The sequence below is a fragment of the Camelus bactrianus genome, chromosome 4, assembly GCF_048773025.1.
Source record: "Camelus bactrianus isolate YW-2024 breed Bactrian camel chromosome 4, ASM4877302v1, whole genome shotgun sequence".
Lineage (NCBI taxonomy): Eukaryota > Metazoa > Chordata > Mammalia > Artiodactyla > Camelidae > Camelus > Camelus bactrianus.
The window spans coordinates 5,697,453-5,711,587 of record NC_133542.1 but is presented as its reverse complement, the minus strand read 5'-3'; the positions used below and the strand labels follow the sequence as shown (position 1 = coordinate 5,711,587).

The window sequence follows — 14,135 nt, the reverse complement described above, 5'->3', positions numbered from 1 at the left end:
TATATATATACACACACACATACACATACATACACATACACATATCTATATACACACACACATATATATACACACATATATATATATATATACATGTATATAATTACAATATTTATTTCTGCCTAAATAACATTATGTAAGGCTCATACACTGTGTAAGCTGCATGAGGACAAGATCTTTGCTTTTCTCTCTTTACATAATCCAGAACAATGGCAGGGAGGACATAAGAATTTAACAATGTAAATAATTAGAACCAAGCATTCATTAATGAGGATTAGAATAGATGTGTGAATAAATTGTTAACTACTTTTTAAAGACTTTTTATTTTTCTAAGTGACCATTGTCAGTTTTATAATTTTTTATTAAAAGAAAATAGAAACAGTATTTCAAAGAGATATCTGCACTCATGTTTATAGCAGCATTAACTACAGTAGCCAAGAAATGAAAGCAACCTAAATGCCCAACGCATGAATGGATACAAAAGATGTGGCACATATACATATACACAAGGGAATATTATTCAGTCACAAGGAAGGAGGATATCCTGCCATTTGCAACATCAATGGACCTTAAGCACATTATGCTAAATGAGATAGGTCAGAGAAAGACAAGTACAGTGTGATATCACTTACATGTCGAATCTAAAAAAGACAAGGCTTCTCTTTGCTCTTCAATGCAGGGTGTGTCTAGTCCAAGGGATTAGAACATATGCTTAAGTCAAGCTCTCAGTGGGAACAGATACACAGATATTTCTGTAGAATAGTTTACTTTTCCATTAAACCCCATGATACATTGGTCACATATTCATTACTATATGGTTTCTTCTTTAAAAGGCAAAGCCATTCATTCTTCCTTCTGAACACTTGAAGCCACGGCTAGATGGAGTCATTTAAAGTCTCCAGTGAAGATGAGTTAACATCCTCACAGAGATACAGAGACTGTGGTGAATAAGGTCACAGAGGGGGAAACTGTACTTGAAAGAGTTTCTTCTGCTCCTCTGGTCCTTAAGTCAACTTAGAGACCTTAATCTAATATCTAAAATCCAAACAATCTATTATCTCAGAGGTTTGGTGTGATCATGGAATTCTGGCAATTGAAAACAATCATACATGTGTCAGCTTTTTGTTTTTACAGAAGTTTCTTACTAAGTACCCTCTGTGCCTAAACATACACTATGAAGATGTAAAGAAAATACATATATATATATATATATATATATATATATATATATATATATATATATATATATAAAATGGTGTCTGTCTTCAGAAGAACTTTACTTTTATTTGAAAACAAATACTAGACCAAGTTAGTTGCACCTGGGCCAAGACTGTGTTCAAAGCAGGATGTCATGTACCTCTAACATGGAGAATGTGATGTCTTTTCAGGATCTGAGCATCACTCCTAGCTTGGATCCTGATTCTGAGAGTCCTTGAAGTGTTTGGGCATTCTCATTTCCCAGCATATGGATCCAAGTACATTTCCAGAGGTCCCCTAGGAGAGGCACTGTGAAAATCATTATCATTTATCCTCATCCCAGAGTTGCAAGGTCCTCTCTCCTGGGATCCTGCCCTCCCCTCCAGGTGATAGTTCCATCATCTGAAATTGGTTTAGACCAAGGCTAGGGATTATAACCTTTTATCAATGTTACCTCTCAGCTTCCTATAAATATCCTTGATTCCAATTGTTTCCTCCCCATTCTTTTTTCTCTAAAGACACCTTGTTTTATTTGCAATCTTCAGAATTTTCTCTGGTCAGGTCTGCTGGCTGCCACTCCAACCAAATTATAGACTGGATGTTTGAATGTGTTCTCCAAAATCCATTTGAGGAAACCCCAACTACCAATGTCCCAATGTGCTTGGAAATGGGGTTTGGGAGGGATTAGATAATGAGTGTGGGGCCTTCATGAATCTAATTAGTTCCTGTATAACAAAGAATCATGAGATTCATTCTCTCTGTCTCTCTCTCTCTCTCTGTCTCTCTCTCTTCACCATGCTAGGACACAGTCAGAACCTTGTCATCTGTAAAGCTGTAAGAGGACCCTTACCAAGAAAATAACAGTGCTGCCACAGTGCTTTTGGACTTACAGCCTCCAGAACTGGGAGAAATAAATGTTTGTTTTGTATGCCACACAGTCTATGGTAATTTGTTATAGCAGCCTGAGCTAAGACAAACCATGATGCTCATTACTCTCATTGTATGTACTTGAATTCTGATGTTCAAATGCCAACACCTGGCCTCTGTGTGTCTGGGTTTTCATTCCCCATTACTATCAAGGCATCCATTTCTGCAGTGGTGCATCACCCCTTCTGTACTTGCCTACAGCATAGACGCCACCACTGAACTTAAGGTTGATGGGAATTCCTCTCACCAGTGAATATTCTTAGTGTTTATTAATTTGTTTCTAAACACTGTAAAAGTGTAATTGAAACCTATGAAGTAAAGGTTACTGTTGCTGAGATTTCAAGGGGTAACAGGAAAGTTCATACCTTATTTTTGAAGCAAATATAAGGGATTAAAAAACAAGGCCAAAGCAAAAACAAGATTAGGATGCAAACGTTATTTTCTAGTATTCTGATCTTAGTCTTAGACCCCTTATTGAGCAGGCTAATGTCATTTCTGGAAGCAATGAGCAATTCCATTTATTCACATTCCGTTTACTATTTTATTATTAGTATTGTAGTTTGTTTTCTTTGTTATTCGAGAAATAACACAAGCTATCTTTGCAAAATTGAAAAGATAGAGTATATAATGAAAAGCATGTGTCCTTTCCATCCCTGATACCAAGCTGTCCTCTCCAGGAGAACCAATGATACCAATTTCTAATGAATATTCCAGAAATGTACTATACATACATGTGTATGAGTGCCCAAAATAACTGCCTTTTTTTTTTTACGGTGAACACATTATACAAACTCTTTTGTGCCTCATTTTTTCACTCTACATTCTATCTTCCAGATTGTTCTATATTTATACAAATAGAGCTCCCCTATCTATTTACTAGCAACCTAGTATTCTAGTATAAATGCATGCAAAATATATATTACCAAATTACATAAATGAGCATTAAGTGGTTTCCAAACTTTTGCCATTAGAAGTGAAGCCTCAGTGAAACTCTTGTTTACATGTACATACACATATATATGATTTTGCACACATATATATTTCCTAAAACTGAACACACTATATCAAAGTGTCCATGCATTTATTCTATCTAATATGGGCCAAGCATCAGTATTCTCTTGAAATCACTTTTTATATTTAAAGCATTGCTGGATGAAAGTGAAAAGCATGCACATCAGAAATAGGCCAGAGAACATACATGTATATTGTATTATATATCTGATTTCTTTACAAGGAGAGCTACTTCTTTTTAAATAATGAGCTCACTACTTTCATAACATTACCAAGAATGTTAGCTGGGGCAGGCAATAACGAAGTGATTCTTTTGCCAAGGTTGTCCAAGGCTTGTGCAAGCAAGGAACTATCATCATTTTTAGTATCAACAATCCTGTCTCCAAAATGATTTATCTCTGTACTCATCTCCTCACATTTATTTCTAAATCCTTCAGTACACAGATATTCTTGGACCTAAAAAACATAAAAATGAGGAAGGAAGTAAAACTTTTTAAATCCCCCATTTTTTCAAGGATTACATTTTGTCAAACTTTAAAACTTTGTCAGACTATCTTTGTTTCATTCCTAAAATTATTCTCTCTTAATCATGAAAGGAGACTCTTGTAACAAGGAATATTTCCTAGTTTGGACCTAAACATTAAGAGGAAGTGTAGTTTACAGCCTTAATAATATTCATATACCTTAGGGTTTTCCAGGTGGCTAAGCCTGGCATGAGGACAAATGTAATATTTTCCAGTCAAAAAATGCAAATGAGAGGTAGCCTTGGTCTGTCTGCACTAATTCTCAGTCCCACTCAGGATGGCACTGTCACCCATATTGTAGAAATCTGTTATAAACACATGGCCCCTAAATTATAGAAATCTCTTATAAATCATGTTCAGATGAACAATGAGAGAAATCCCCCCAAGCCACATGATAGCTTGGGGATCTGTCCACACCTGGAGGCAATGCAGCAAGTGTAAAATCTATCATTTCTATGTGTTTTTAAGTCTGGACATTTCTGGTAGTTTTATGTCAGCACAGATCTACTTCAGGGCCTTGGGCTGAGCAGGTCTCCTGGTAAAAGGTAGTGATCTTGGTAGAGCATACTAGTTGTTGTTCATATTAAACACACATAGTTGGAATATCTGTTCAATCAAGCCCTGTGAGATCATTTTAAAATTCTCTAAATGGTTATTCAACCCTATTTATATTCTCTGAGGGCTTGGAGTAGGGGGAGAATACTCATCCTGAACTCTCCAAAGTCTACTTACAGAGCCAAATTTAAAGGTTTTGGAAGGATTCAAAGGCTTCAGGGTTTTAATAAATCACAGGCAGTAGATGCACTTGTGATCTCTGCATGACCATGCTGTAACCTTCACCCATCCCTTCCTTGGGTATGAGGACAAAGCTATCAAGCTCTACTACTGCCACAGCCTGATTCACCTTCAGCTGATGCTCCAATATCTTGTTTGGCTCTCTCAGCAGGTTTTCTCTTTCTCTCACCAGCTTCTCCATCATCTGGACTATGTGTTTCTGGAGACTTCTCTTCTGAGCCTCCACCTGCTGCTGCTGCTCCTGCAGTTTCTGTTTCAGCAGTTCCTGTTCCTTCTCAGCTGTCTCCTTCCTGGTCCACTCTTCTGCCCCAGGGAGGTATTAGAGAGGGAAAAAATAGGCAAGGATTGACCTCCACCCTCCTGAGCTCAGAGGCCAAACCAAATTGAAGAGAGTGGTAGGAAATCTCTTAAGTCCTCCCCCCACACCCTGTGTCCACACCATTGAGAGTACACTTCAGAATGTGAGAGAAAAGGCTCTGTCTGTCTGGCGTCCAATCACAGTTCCCTTTGCTGTTTCCAGGTGCAGCAGGGTTGTTCCACAGAAAGGAAGGAAGCTCCGGTATTGGGAAGGTTTTGCTCTCACAACTGTCAGAGGGCACTGCAAGAACATACCCATCCCACTATGAGCCCAGCCCTACCCCGTACCTGCTATGGCCTTCTCCCCATCAGTAAGGGCTTTATCTGCCTGCAGGATTTCTCTAGTGCCACCTGGGACTTCAGAAATCTCTGGAGGAACTCATTTCCCTGAGGAACCAAGGAGGAGCACAGAAATTAGATTTCCAATAGGGAAATTAGTGCTGCAAAGACAACTAAGTCCATGTAACTTTTGCTTCATGTTTAAAGTTCCACAGTGTTTCCTTACAATGAGTCCAAGCTCCTTAGAGTGACCTGTCTCTCTCCAGTCTCTTGCCCAGTGCTACTTCCTTCTCCCCACTCTAGAATCTAGCCAGTCAGAATCATGTTCAGTTCTACAAACCCCAAATCTCTGGTGCTTTTACATATCTTCTTTCCCAGTGTGAAATAGTGCCTCTAAATTGTGCTGCTGTTCTCTTCTGCCACTAGCTGGTTATAACTTTAGACAATTTATTTTAACCTGCCTATGATTCTCAGTTCAGATCTTTAAAATGTTGATAATGTAGATGCTTCTTAATGCTATTTGAAAGATTAAGTTAAAGAGTCTATTGAAAGAGCTTAACATTTTGGCTATAGGAAACAACAGTTCAATATATAATAGTTGCATTATTATTGTTGTTTTTTATTGTTATTATTATATTTGTTTCTAACACCTAAGTAGCTCTTTCCTGAGTGTTATAACTTGTCTATGTAGTTGACTTCCTTTCTCACTTGTGATCATCCTTGTGTACAAAGACTGAATTGTAAATTATCAGTGCTCAATGCATCAAATATGTTGTTGCATAAAAAAAAGAATAATTTCTGTTCTGTCTCTTGTGGATTTAAGAAATCTGTACTCATGTTTGGGAGTTGACATTTGTACTCTCTTCAGGAATAAATAGCATGCAGTGAACCTTAAGAGCCAAAGCTGTTTGAATGGCCCCATACTCTCTCTTTATGCATGCATGGAGCTGCACTCTCAGATTTTCAGGAGACCCCTTTGAGTATTCTGTAGGTTCCCCATGTTTCCCTTATTCCTCACCTTCACTCCTTTCATGGGCACTTGGTATTATCCTTTTCAATAATTTCCTTTGCTTTCCTGTAGAGTTCATGACCTCCAGGAACAGAGAAAGTTCCTGCTGAGATACTTTTTATTAGTGCCTTTGAAAGCTGATCAAGTTTAGTCTGGCAATATTTGATTGATGTCTCTTCGTTCTGCATCAAGAAATCATCTTTCTTATTCTTTATGATTTCCTAGAGGGAAGAAAGATAGAGGGCTGTCACCAGAAGCAAGGAACAGAGGAAGTAAATTTCCAAAGGATCTGGTAGAAGAATTGGTCTAACTGTGTTCCTCATGAGAAAAGTATTCTGTTGGAGGACATGTAATAAAACAGCAGTCACAAGATTTGATTTATTCACAGCTCTGAAAACTCTGGAAGACCATGGGGAAGTTCCCTAACCTCCTTTGGGTATTTCATCTGAGCTGTTGGAGTTGCATTACCTAATCTCTGTGGTTCCTTGAAGCTGCCACATTCAGTGATTCTGTCTGTCTTCAATGAAAGATACAACAAGGAGCAACCTAAGCTGAAAGTGGCCAGAGATGTGGATCTGAAAAGAGAAATTTTGGTTCCCAGCCATAGGAGTGTGTTCACAGAAAAAGAAGCCAGCTAAAGAATGTCTTGGGTGTTCTGGACAGGCTTGGAATCCACAGAAGTATTTATTTCAAGAGGATATCCATACTGATTTTTCATTGAAGGTCAAAGAGAGTTCCAGATAAACTGCCTGAGTTCTAGCAGTCAAAAAAGAAGGAAATGTAGTCCTTTGAAACTCTGTCCCTCATGAGAACATGGACTACTTTATCCCTGAGTAAGAGATGAGCCGTGGGACCAGTAACAACACTTCTAGGCTTCATTCTTCAAGGGGAGGGGACATATGATAAATACGAAGACAGATTACCACAAGGTTCTTCTGGAACTCCTGCTTGTCATCCTTGAAAGAGTGCTCCATGAAGACTGCAGGGGCTTCCCTCTCACAGGCATCATGCTCCTCCATCAGCTCCTGCAGCATGTCTGTGGGGAAGCTCACTCGCTGGGCCATCTGCTCGCTGTAGTGGTTGTCTGCCTTCTGAATGGCAGCTGAGTTCTCCAGCTGGGCCAGAGTTGTCACTGGGTTCTCCAAGTGAGGAACTGCTTCGTTATTGCTAGTATCCACGTAGGTCACAACCAGAGTCCTCAGCCCTGAAGAAGCCAGGAAATTTAGGGGCTAAATATCAAGTTATCAGTCAATGGCTCCAGGATTCTGAGACTATGCTTCTAGGGTCATATACACATGCACACACACAAACACACACACGCACCCCTACCTCCTTCTACTATTATCACCTTCATTTTCCTACTGACTCTTCATTTTTATGGTTTTCCAGGCCACAGGACTAAAAAAGTTAATATCTACTTCTATCTAACATACTAGGGGCTACCTGGAAAATACAGTTTCTCATTTTAAAAATTGAAAGCAATATAGATTACATAGATAGATAGATGAGGCAAAGTGTACCATGTTTAATTTATTCCTAATTCTGAGCCTTTGAATGGATTTTCAGTGATTTATGTGCTATTATTTATTTCTGGACCACTATAAATTCTCAAAATATCTTTTGAATTCTTCTTGTGAAGAACACTTATTGTATAGGACTTCCTTTGAAAACATGCAGTATTCTGTTTTTACACCAAAAGAGTGATTATATTCTAATTGGAGGATGTTTTCAGATAAGTGGGAGTCACCGATATCATTGACAAAAATTGCAATTTGGAGGAGGAATTTGTAAAGCCCCCAAAGTGAGATAATTATAAAGTATACAGATTTCTTCATGGAGTATAAATGTCTGTAAAATCAGAATTCTTTATAGAATCAAACAAAAATTGTAGAAAGCACATTATATAAAATATTCAACACATAGCAGTCCCCATGGAAATGGGAAAAAGGGACTCACCTTTCCCAGTGAACATGATTCCTTCTGTGAGGTCTTGGTCCTTGCATCAGTGAAGATGTAAGAACAGAAATTTTTTGTTTGCTCCTGGAATTTAGGATCCAGTTGGTCTTCAGATACCATCCCAATATTGGCTAGAATTTTTTTTTTCCTATGTTGGCCAGTCAAAGTCAAAACACTTCCATCTTGGAAATAAATGCCTGATGCAGTCTCTGAGTAGATTGCATGTTTGGGCTTTGGGATTCTTCCCTGAGGGACAGAAAAACAGGGATTTTAGTGTGTAGAGTCTTCAGGCCAGGGGATTACAGGTGTTCATGGCAGGGATTTGTGTGTCTTTGCCATTTCTACACATAGAACTCTTTTAACATAGACATTCAATACTTCTTTGCACATCAGACTTATACCAATGATATAACTGCAGAGAAATTTAGGGAGACATCTGATCCAGTAAAGGAAACCTATGGCTGGTCTCTCCAGACATGCACATAGTAGAGTGGTTGTCTATGATGTGTTTGCTTAACTAGCAGCTAAAAGGATGAAAGGTCACATGAAACTTTCTGCTCAACTCAACCTCATGTAGGAATTGAGCTGTGGAACCAAAAACAGAGCTACAGACAAGGGATCATGGACAGTAATTGGAATATTAGGAATGACATCCTCATTATTTAAGGAAAACTGTTTTGATGCTAAAAATAATTGATGCAGGGTTATCTATTTTTTAGTAAAAACCTCTGAAATATAAATGTACCTGAAATGTAATTTTAAGGTATCACCACTAATCTATAAACTCTTTGAGGTAAATGATTATATCTGGTCCTCTCCTGCCAGCCAATTTCTTAATAGCTGTTTTGAGAAATCATAAATAGAAATGTGAAAGTAAGAATGAATAAATTGGGATTGATATTTCTCTCAAGGTTTCAATAGACACACATCCTTGGAAATGTAACCCATGAAAATTATTTATTACCTTGTAATTAAATCATGGGTAAACATGTGGGAATTAGGAGAAAGCTATGATGTGGAAGGTAAAATGAATGTTCTAATAATTGTCAATATTATTGAAAAGGCATAGATTGTAAAGACAGTCACCTCTTCAAGTTTATTTACAACATAGAATCATTTTGTTGATGATATAATTATACAGGATTAGAAAGTTTTATATCCCTCTTTGAAAAGAATAATATGTGAAATCTACATTTTGTTCATTAGATAATCTTTTCACTGCAGTTTCATGTCTAACAATTAGCTGATTAGTTGTTTTCTTCAACAGAGACAAATTGAAGGAATAGGAAACACAGCGTCCAGTCTTTAGAATGTTTCAGCACCCATTTAAATCTGGATGCTAAATTTAAAGATGTATAAAAAAACAAATTGGTTTTGAGTAATTTCACTTTACACTTTACTTTTCTTGAGTAAACTTCAACTGTAGCCCCTAGATCTTTGCAACCCACTTTCCAGCCACCATTTCCACAGACTTTGATTTAGTCTCAAATACAAATGCAATCACAGAGTTGAGGGATATTGTTTAGTAGATCCCACACTCTATTGGGCCGTACACTGCCCAGGCCATACTCTGATACCTGGAATCAGCTTCAGGGCATTCTCCAAGTACTCATCTTCTGTGATAGGCTGACCACATAACTGCAACTCCAGGGTGAAATCCCATACAGTCCAGATAAAGTCTAGAAAGAAATTCACAAATTCTGTGGAAACTTCTACTCTATCAGGTGTTTGAGACGACTTTGCCCTCCCTGATGTTTTTCAAGCTCTGTCGCATAACTAAGATTTGGTTAGGGAAAAGAAACTCACTACCAACAATTCCCACATTTCTCTAGTATAAAAATATTATAAACACACTCTTTTGCCATGGGTCCCCTCTGCTCCACCCAAGAAAACTAAATGACAGGAAAGGAGAGACTGACTCTATCCTCATTCCCATGAATTCAGTGAAACATGGTGGTTCAGGACCTGGAAGGATACTGCAGATGCTCCAGGGCCTGGTGGTTGATGGTGCTCATGCTGTTCTAGACAAAGCTGCTGCACAGAACCACGGCCAGGGCAAAGATCCATGAATCCTTCTTAGATTCATCCTAGAAAGCACATTAGAACAAGAGAGTTAGAAGTTTACCCCTACATTAGAAATTCATCTGTACACTTCTTCAATCATGGTTTCATTTATTATTTCAGCTAACATACTCAACACGCAAAGAAATTGCTTGAAGACAGATGTAAATGCAGATATCAACTTTGACAATTACAGAGACACTTCTTGTGTTTGCAAATTTTTCATATATAAAAGGATTCTAATGTTCACAGTGCTTTCTTTTTCCTCAATTGGATAAAGTAAAATAACATACACAGAAAAACTAATACAGTACCTGTTGTGTAATTAGGAATTCAGTGATGAGTGTGGGCACTTATTCATTCTGCATATATTTATTAATCAGAGTCCATGTAAAATAAACCATAGTTGGCATAACTTGGTATTTAAATTATATCCAATCAATAAATACTTGCAGGAAGCTACTAAATATCCCCCACTGTTCTTAGATTTTAAAAAAGCAATGCTAAAAATGAAGATTATTTCTTTCAACATGACTATTTCAAAGCAGTGGACAAACATCCATAACAGTATTGCAACAAAGATAGAAGTATCTGTAAAAGGCTTACTCTCAGTAATGTATATAAGCAGTGAAACCTATAGCTATAACACTAAACTAAAATTTAGAAGTCTATCAAGGAAGAACAGAGCTATGAAATTTGGAGAAAGAATATATAATCTGAAAACTTCCTCAAAGTCTTGAGATGAATATTAAAGAACTGGTATATGTGGAACTGAAGAAATGAAGGTGATCCCATAGACAGGAAAATCCAGAGAAACAAAATTAGAGATGGGAGAAGACAGGGGTCTTGTAGTTAGAGTCACTTGAGGGCAGAGGGCAAGTGGAGAAGTTAAGGTGAGCTTTCATGCAGCCTAATCAAGGGCCTTAAAGCCCAGGCTAATTTGTATAAATCATAGCATTGTCTAAATAATGGCATAAACTGGAAATTGTTTTTTATTATAAATGGTATGTAAAGTTGCTCCCAGTGCAAATGCAAAAATTGTGGTTTATGTTGAGAAGATTCTAAATGGGAGTTTGGGGGGGATAAGTGTTTATTCATTACTTTCTTTCCCCAAAACCCACTTTTTAAAAATAATCAATTAGGATAAGAAGCAGTAGCAGTTATGACAAACAATTATTTCAACAAGAAGATTATATCATTATTTGATATATGGCTTTAAAAATAAGCACAGACTTTCTAACTCCCGTTGAGGAAAAAGAGAGAGCTATAAAAATGTAAGTATTATTTCCAAATAAATCTCAAAAGGGGGAAAGGAGGGATAGTTCATTTCACCCATTAGCAGAAAGCTAAAACACCAAAAATCCATTTTAAAATGTTTCTTGTAGGACAAAAAATTACTTTTATAGAACTTGCACATTCAGAAGTGTCTCACAGATTTCCAGAACACTCTGTGAGTTGTTGATGAACTACATCATGGAAAATGTAAACCCGTCCCTTAAATCCAACCCTCAAATACACTCTTCACCTTGTAGCTAAGAAGGTGAATCAGAAATTTTTCCTCACTCACAGATTGATACTTCTCCTCTTTCTTAGTTATGCTTAACTGTAAGCTCTCAAAACCAGTCAGGTGCTGCCTGGATTGCCTTTCAAAACTGAAGGACTTATTCCCCCAGCTGTTGGGAGTGCTGGTGGAAGACAGTCTTCAGGTGTCAGCCCTCTTAATTAGAAAGGCTTCTGGAGAAGCTCTTCAAAAATGTATCAGCAACCCTGTCCCAAACCCAGGATAACTCAAAAAAGCCATTCCAGCCATGGAGCTCCCATGAAATTCCCAGAAATTGGGGATTGCAATGCAATGTAATTTCTTCTTCTATCCAGCCTGCTTCTTTCCCAATTACATGGTACTAAATCTGACTGCAGATAATGTCTTGTCAATTGAACTAAAGAATCTTTTAGGGCAGGACCTTTACTTTGGTCACTGATATCTACAATGCTAAGTCCAAAGGCCTGGATCTCAGCTGTTCAATAATGACTTACTAAATGTAATCAAGTCATCCACACAGTGCCAAGAAATAAAAGAATTTATCTAAGACACCATGATATCTTACCTAGAAGTGAGATTCAAACAAATCATAGTTTGCCTTATTTACTATAATTGATTTCTAGATTTTACAGATTAAAGCAGTAAAATTTCTAGGACCATGGAGAGATAAGGGGAAAATCCAGAATAAAAACTATTTAACTGTGACTTTCTGCTTTACCATTCACACATCCCCCAGGCTCTAAGTGTCCAGAAGGACCACCAGAGTATGATTGGGCTTGCGTGGGTGAGGCACACACCACATCCAGATGCCCTTGGTTTCAGATTGCATTGTAGAGCCTAGAGGAAAGCCTGTGAGGAGAGGGGAGAAAGCAGCAATCAGTTAGAGCAGATAATCTAAACCACCAAGGGGCTACAGAGTCAGATCTATTGGAATGTCTGTATCCCAGCATACGAGTTGGTGCTTTCTCCATTTCCTCAGGAATGTCCTACTTTGTGTGTCATCTGTTTCAAGGAGGAAGGAATATTAATTGTGATAAAGATACCAAGCAAGGGCTCAACATAGAGGCAAAGGGGAATCCATGAATCAGACAAAATGGAAGTCACTGATAACCATAACAAGAGTATCTTGAAAGAATGGTGAGGTTCAAAGCCAGAGAGAAATGGACTGAAGACAGACATGGGAAGAGAAAAAAGTGTAAAAAAGAAAATCAAGATTATATTGTTTGTCAGACAAATTTTTCAAAAGTGGGGAGAGGTGTTAGCCACAGTAGTATATGACATACAGGAGATATTTTTAAGATTATAGACATTTGAACACATTTATATGTTGATGAGAATAGTCCATAAAAAAGCAAAATGTGTTTCAAGAGCGAGTAGACACAATTGCAAGAGTCCAGTGCTTAAGCATGTAAAATAAGGTAGGATTGTGAGAATTGGTAGGAGAAATTTTGCTTTACAGGAATTAAACATACAATATGATAATGAATTACAGTAAGACAGTGATTTAGCAGTGAGAATTAAGAGTGGAAAGTTGACTTTTTAAGAGAAGTTTGGTTCTCCCTACACATGATCAGAACAAAACTTAAGAAGCTGAGGTATTAGCTAGAATCAAGCAATTGGTCCTTGACCCAGTAAAACACTCACCATGATTCTGACCTGCAAGATGGTTCATCAAGTAGGATTTGCCTGTATGATACGGTCATACAATGGCCACCACCAGCTCTGGCAAAGAAATCTCACCAAGAATCTGCAGAGATTTTTGGTTCACTGACAGCACCTTGACACTTTCCAGCAGACAAATTGGGTCCATCATTTTGGGTCTGGATGCCATGGCAACCTGCCAACCTAGAAGAGCTTCTTAGTGGAAATCAGATTATAAAGCCATTCTCTAACTCAGACTTATACAAAGCATCTATCAACTTAGGATAAGGTAAGTAAGAGTTCTGTGCTTTCCATTAGACAAAATGTAACCTAGAATTAGCATGCTGCAGAGGTTTTCCCCCATCATTCCCTCAAGTCTCTCAGGATATTGGTAGTGAAATAATATAATATCACTCTCCAAACTGTTATTTCAAAATAATAATATAATTGAAGTTATTGTTATGATGCACTGAAGGCCTACAATATACCAAGCCCTTTGATAATAACTTACATATCCAGCTAAACTGATATTCACAAGAGACTGAAAGTTAGAAATTAATATAACTACTTTGGAAATGAGGTAAATGGTTCTCACAAAGGCTGAGTGAATGTCATTGAGAAAGGATTGAAAATCTATATACTTGAGCAAAATGACAGACAAGCAAACTCTAGGCTCTTGTTTCCCCAAGGAGACATAAACAATAACCAAAATACTGGCTAGAATAACCTTACAGTAGTTCCATAAAACAGTCAAAGGTCCAAAGCAACCAACCAAATACCAAATCAAGAAACAGCCTCATTCAAAATGGTAGGAAATTCTGTGGTTTTTCTGTTGCCC

At 37.7% G+C, this 14,135-nt stretch overlaps 1 pseudogene; it reads right to left on the bottom strand.

Annotated features, from left to right (window-relative positions):
* LOC141577409 (guanylate-binding protein 6-like) overlaps window positions 1–13,487 on the bottom strand; it is a 128,786-nt pseudogene extending 115,299 nt beyond the window's left edge.
* Window positions 13,488–14,135: the final 648 nt, after the last annotated feature.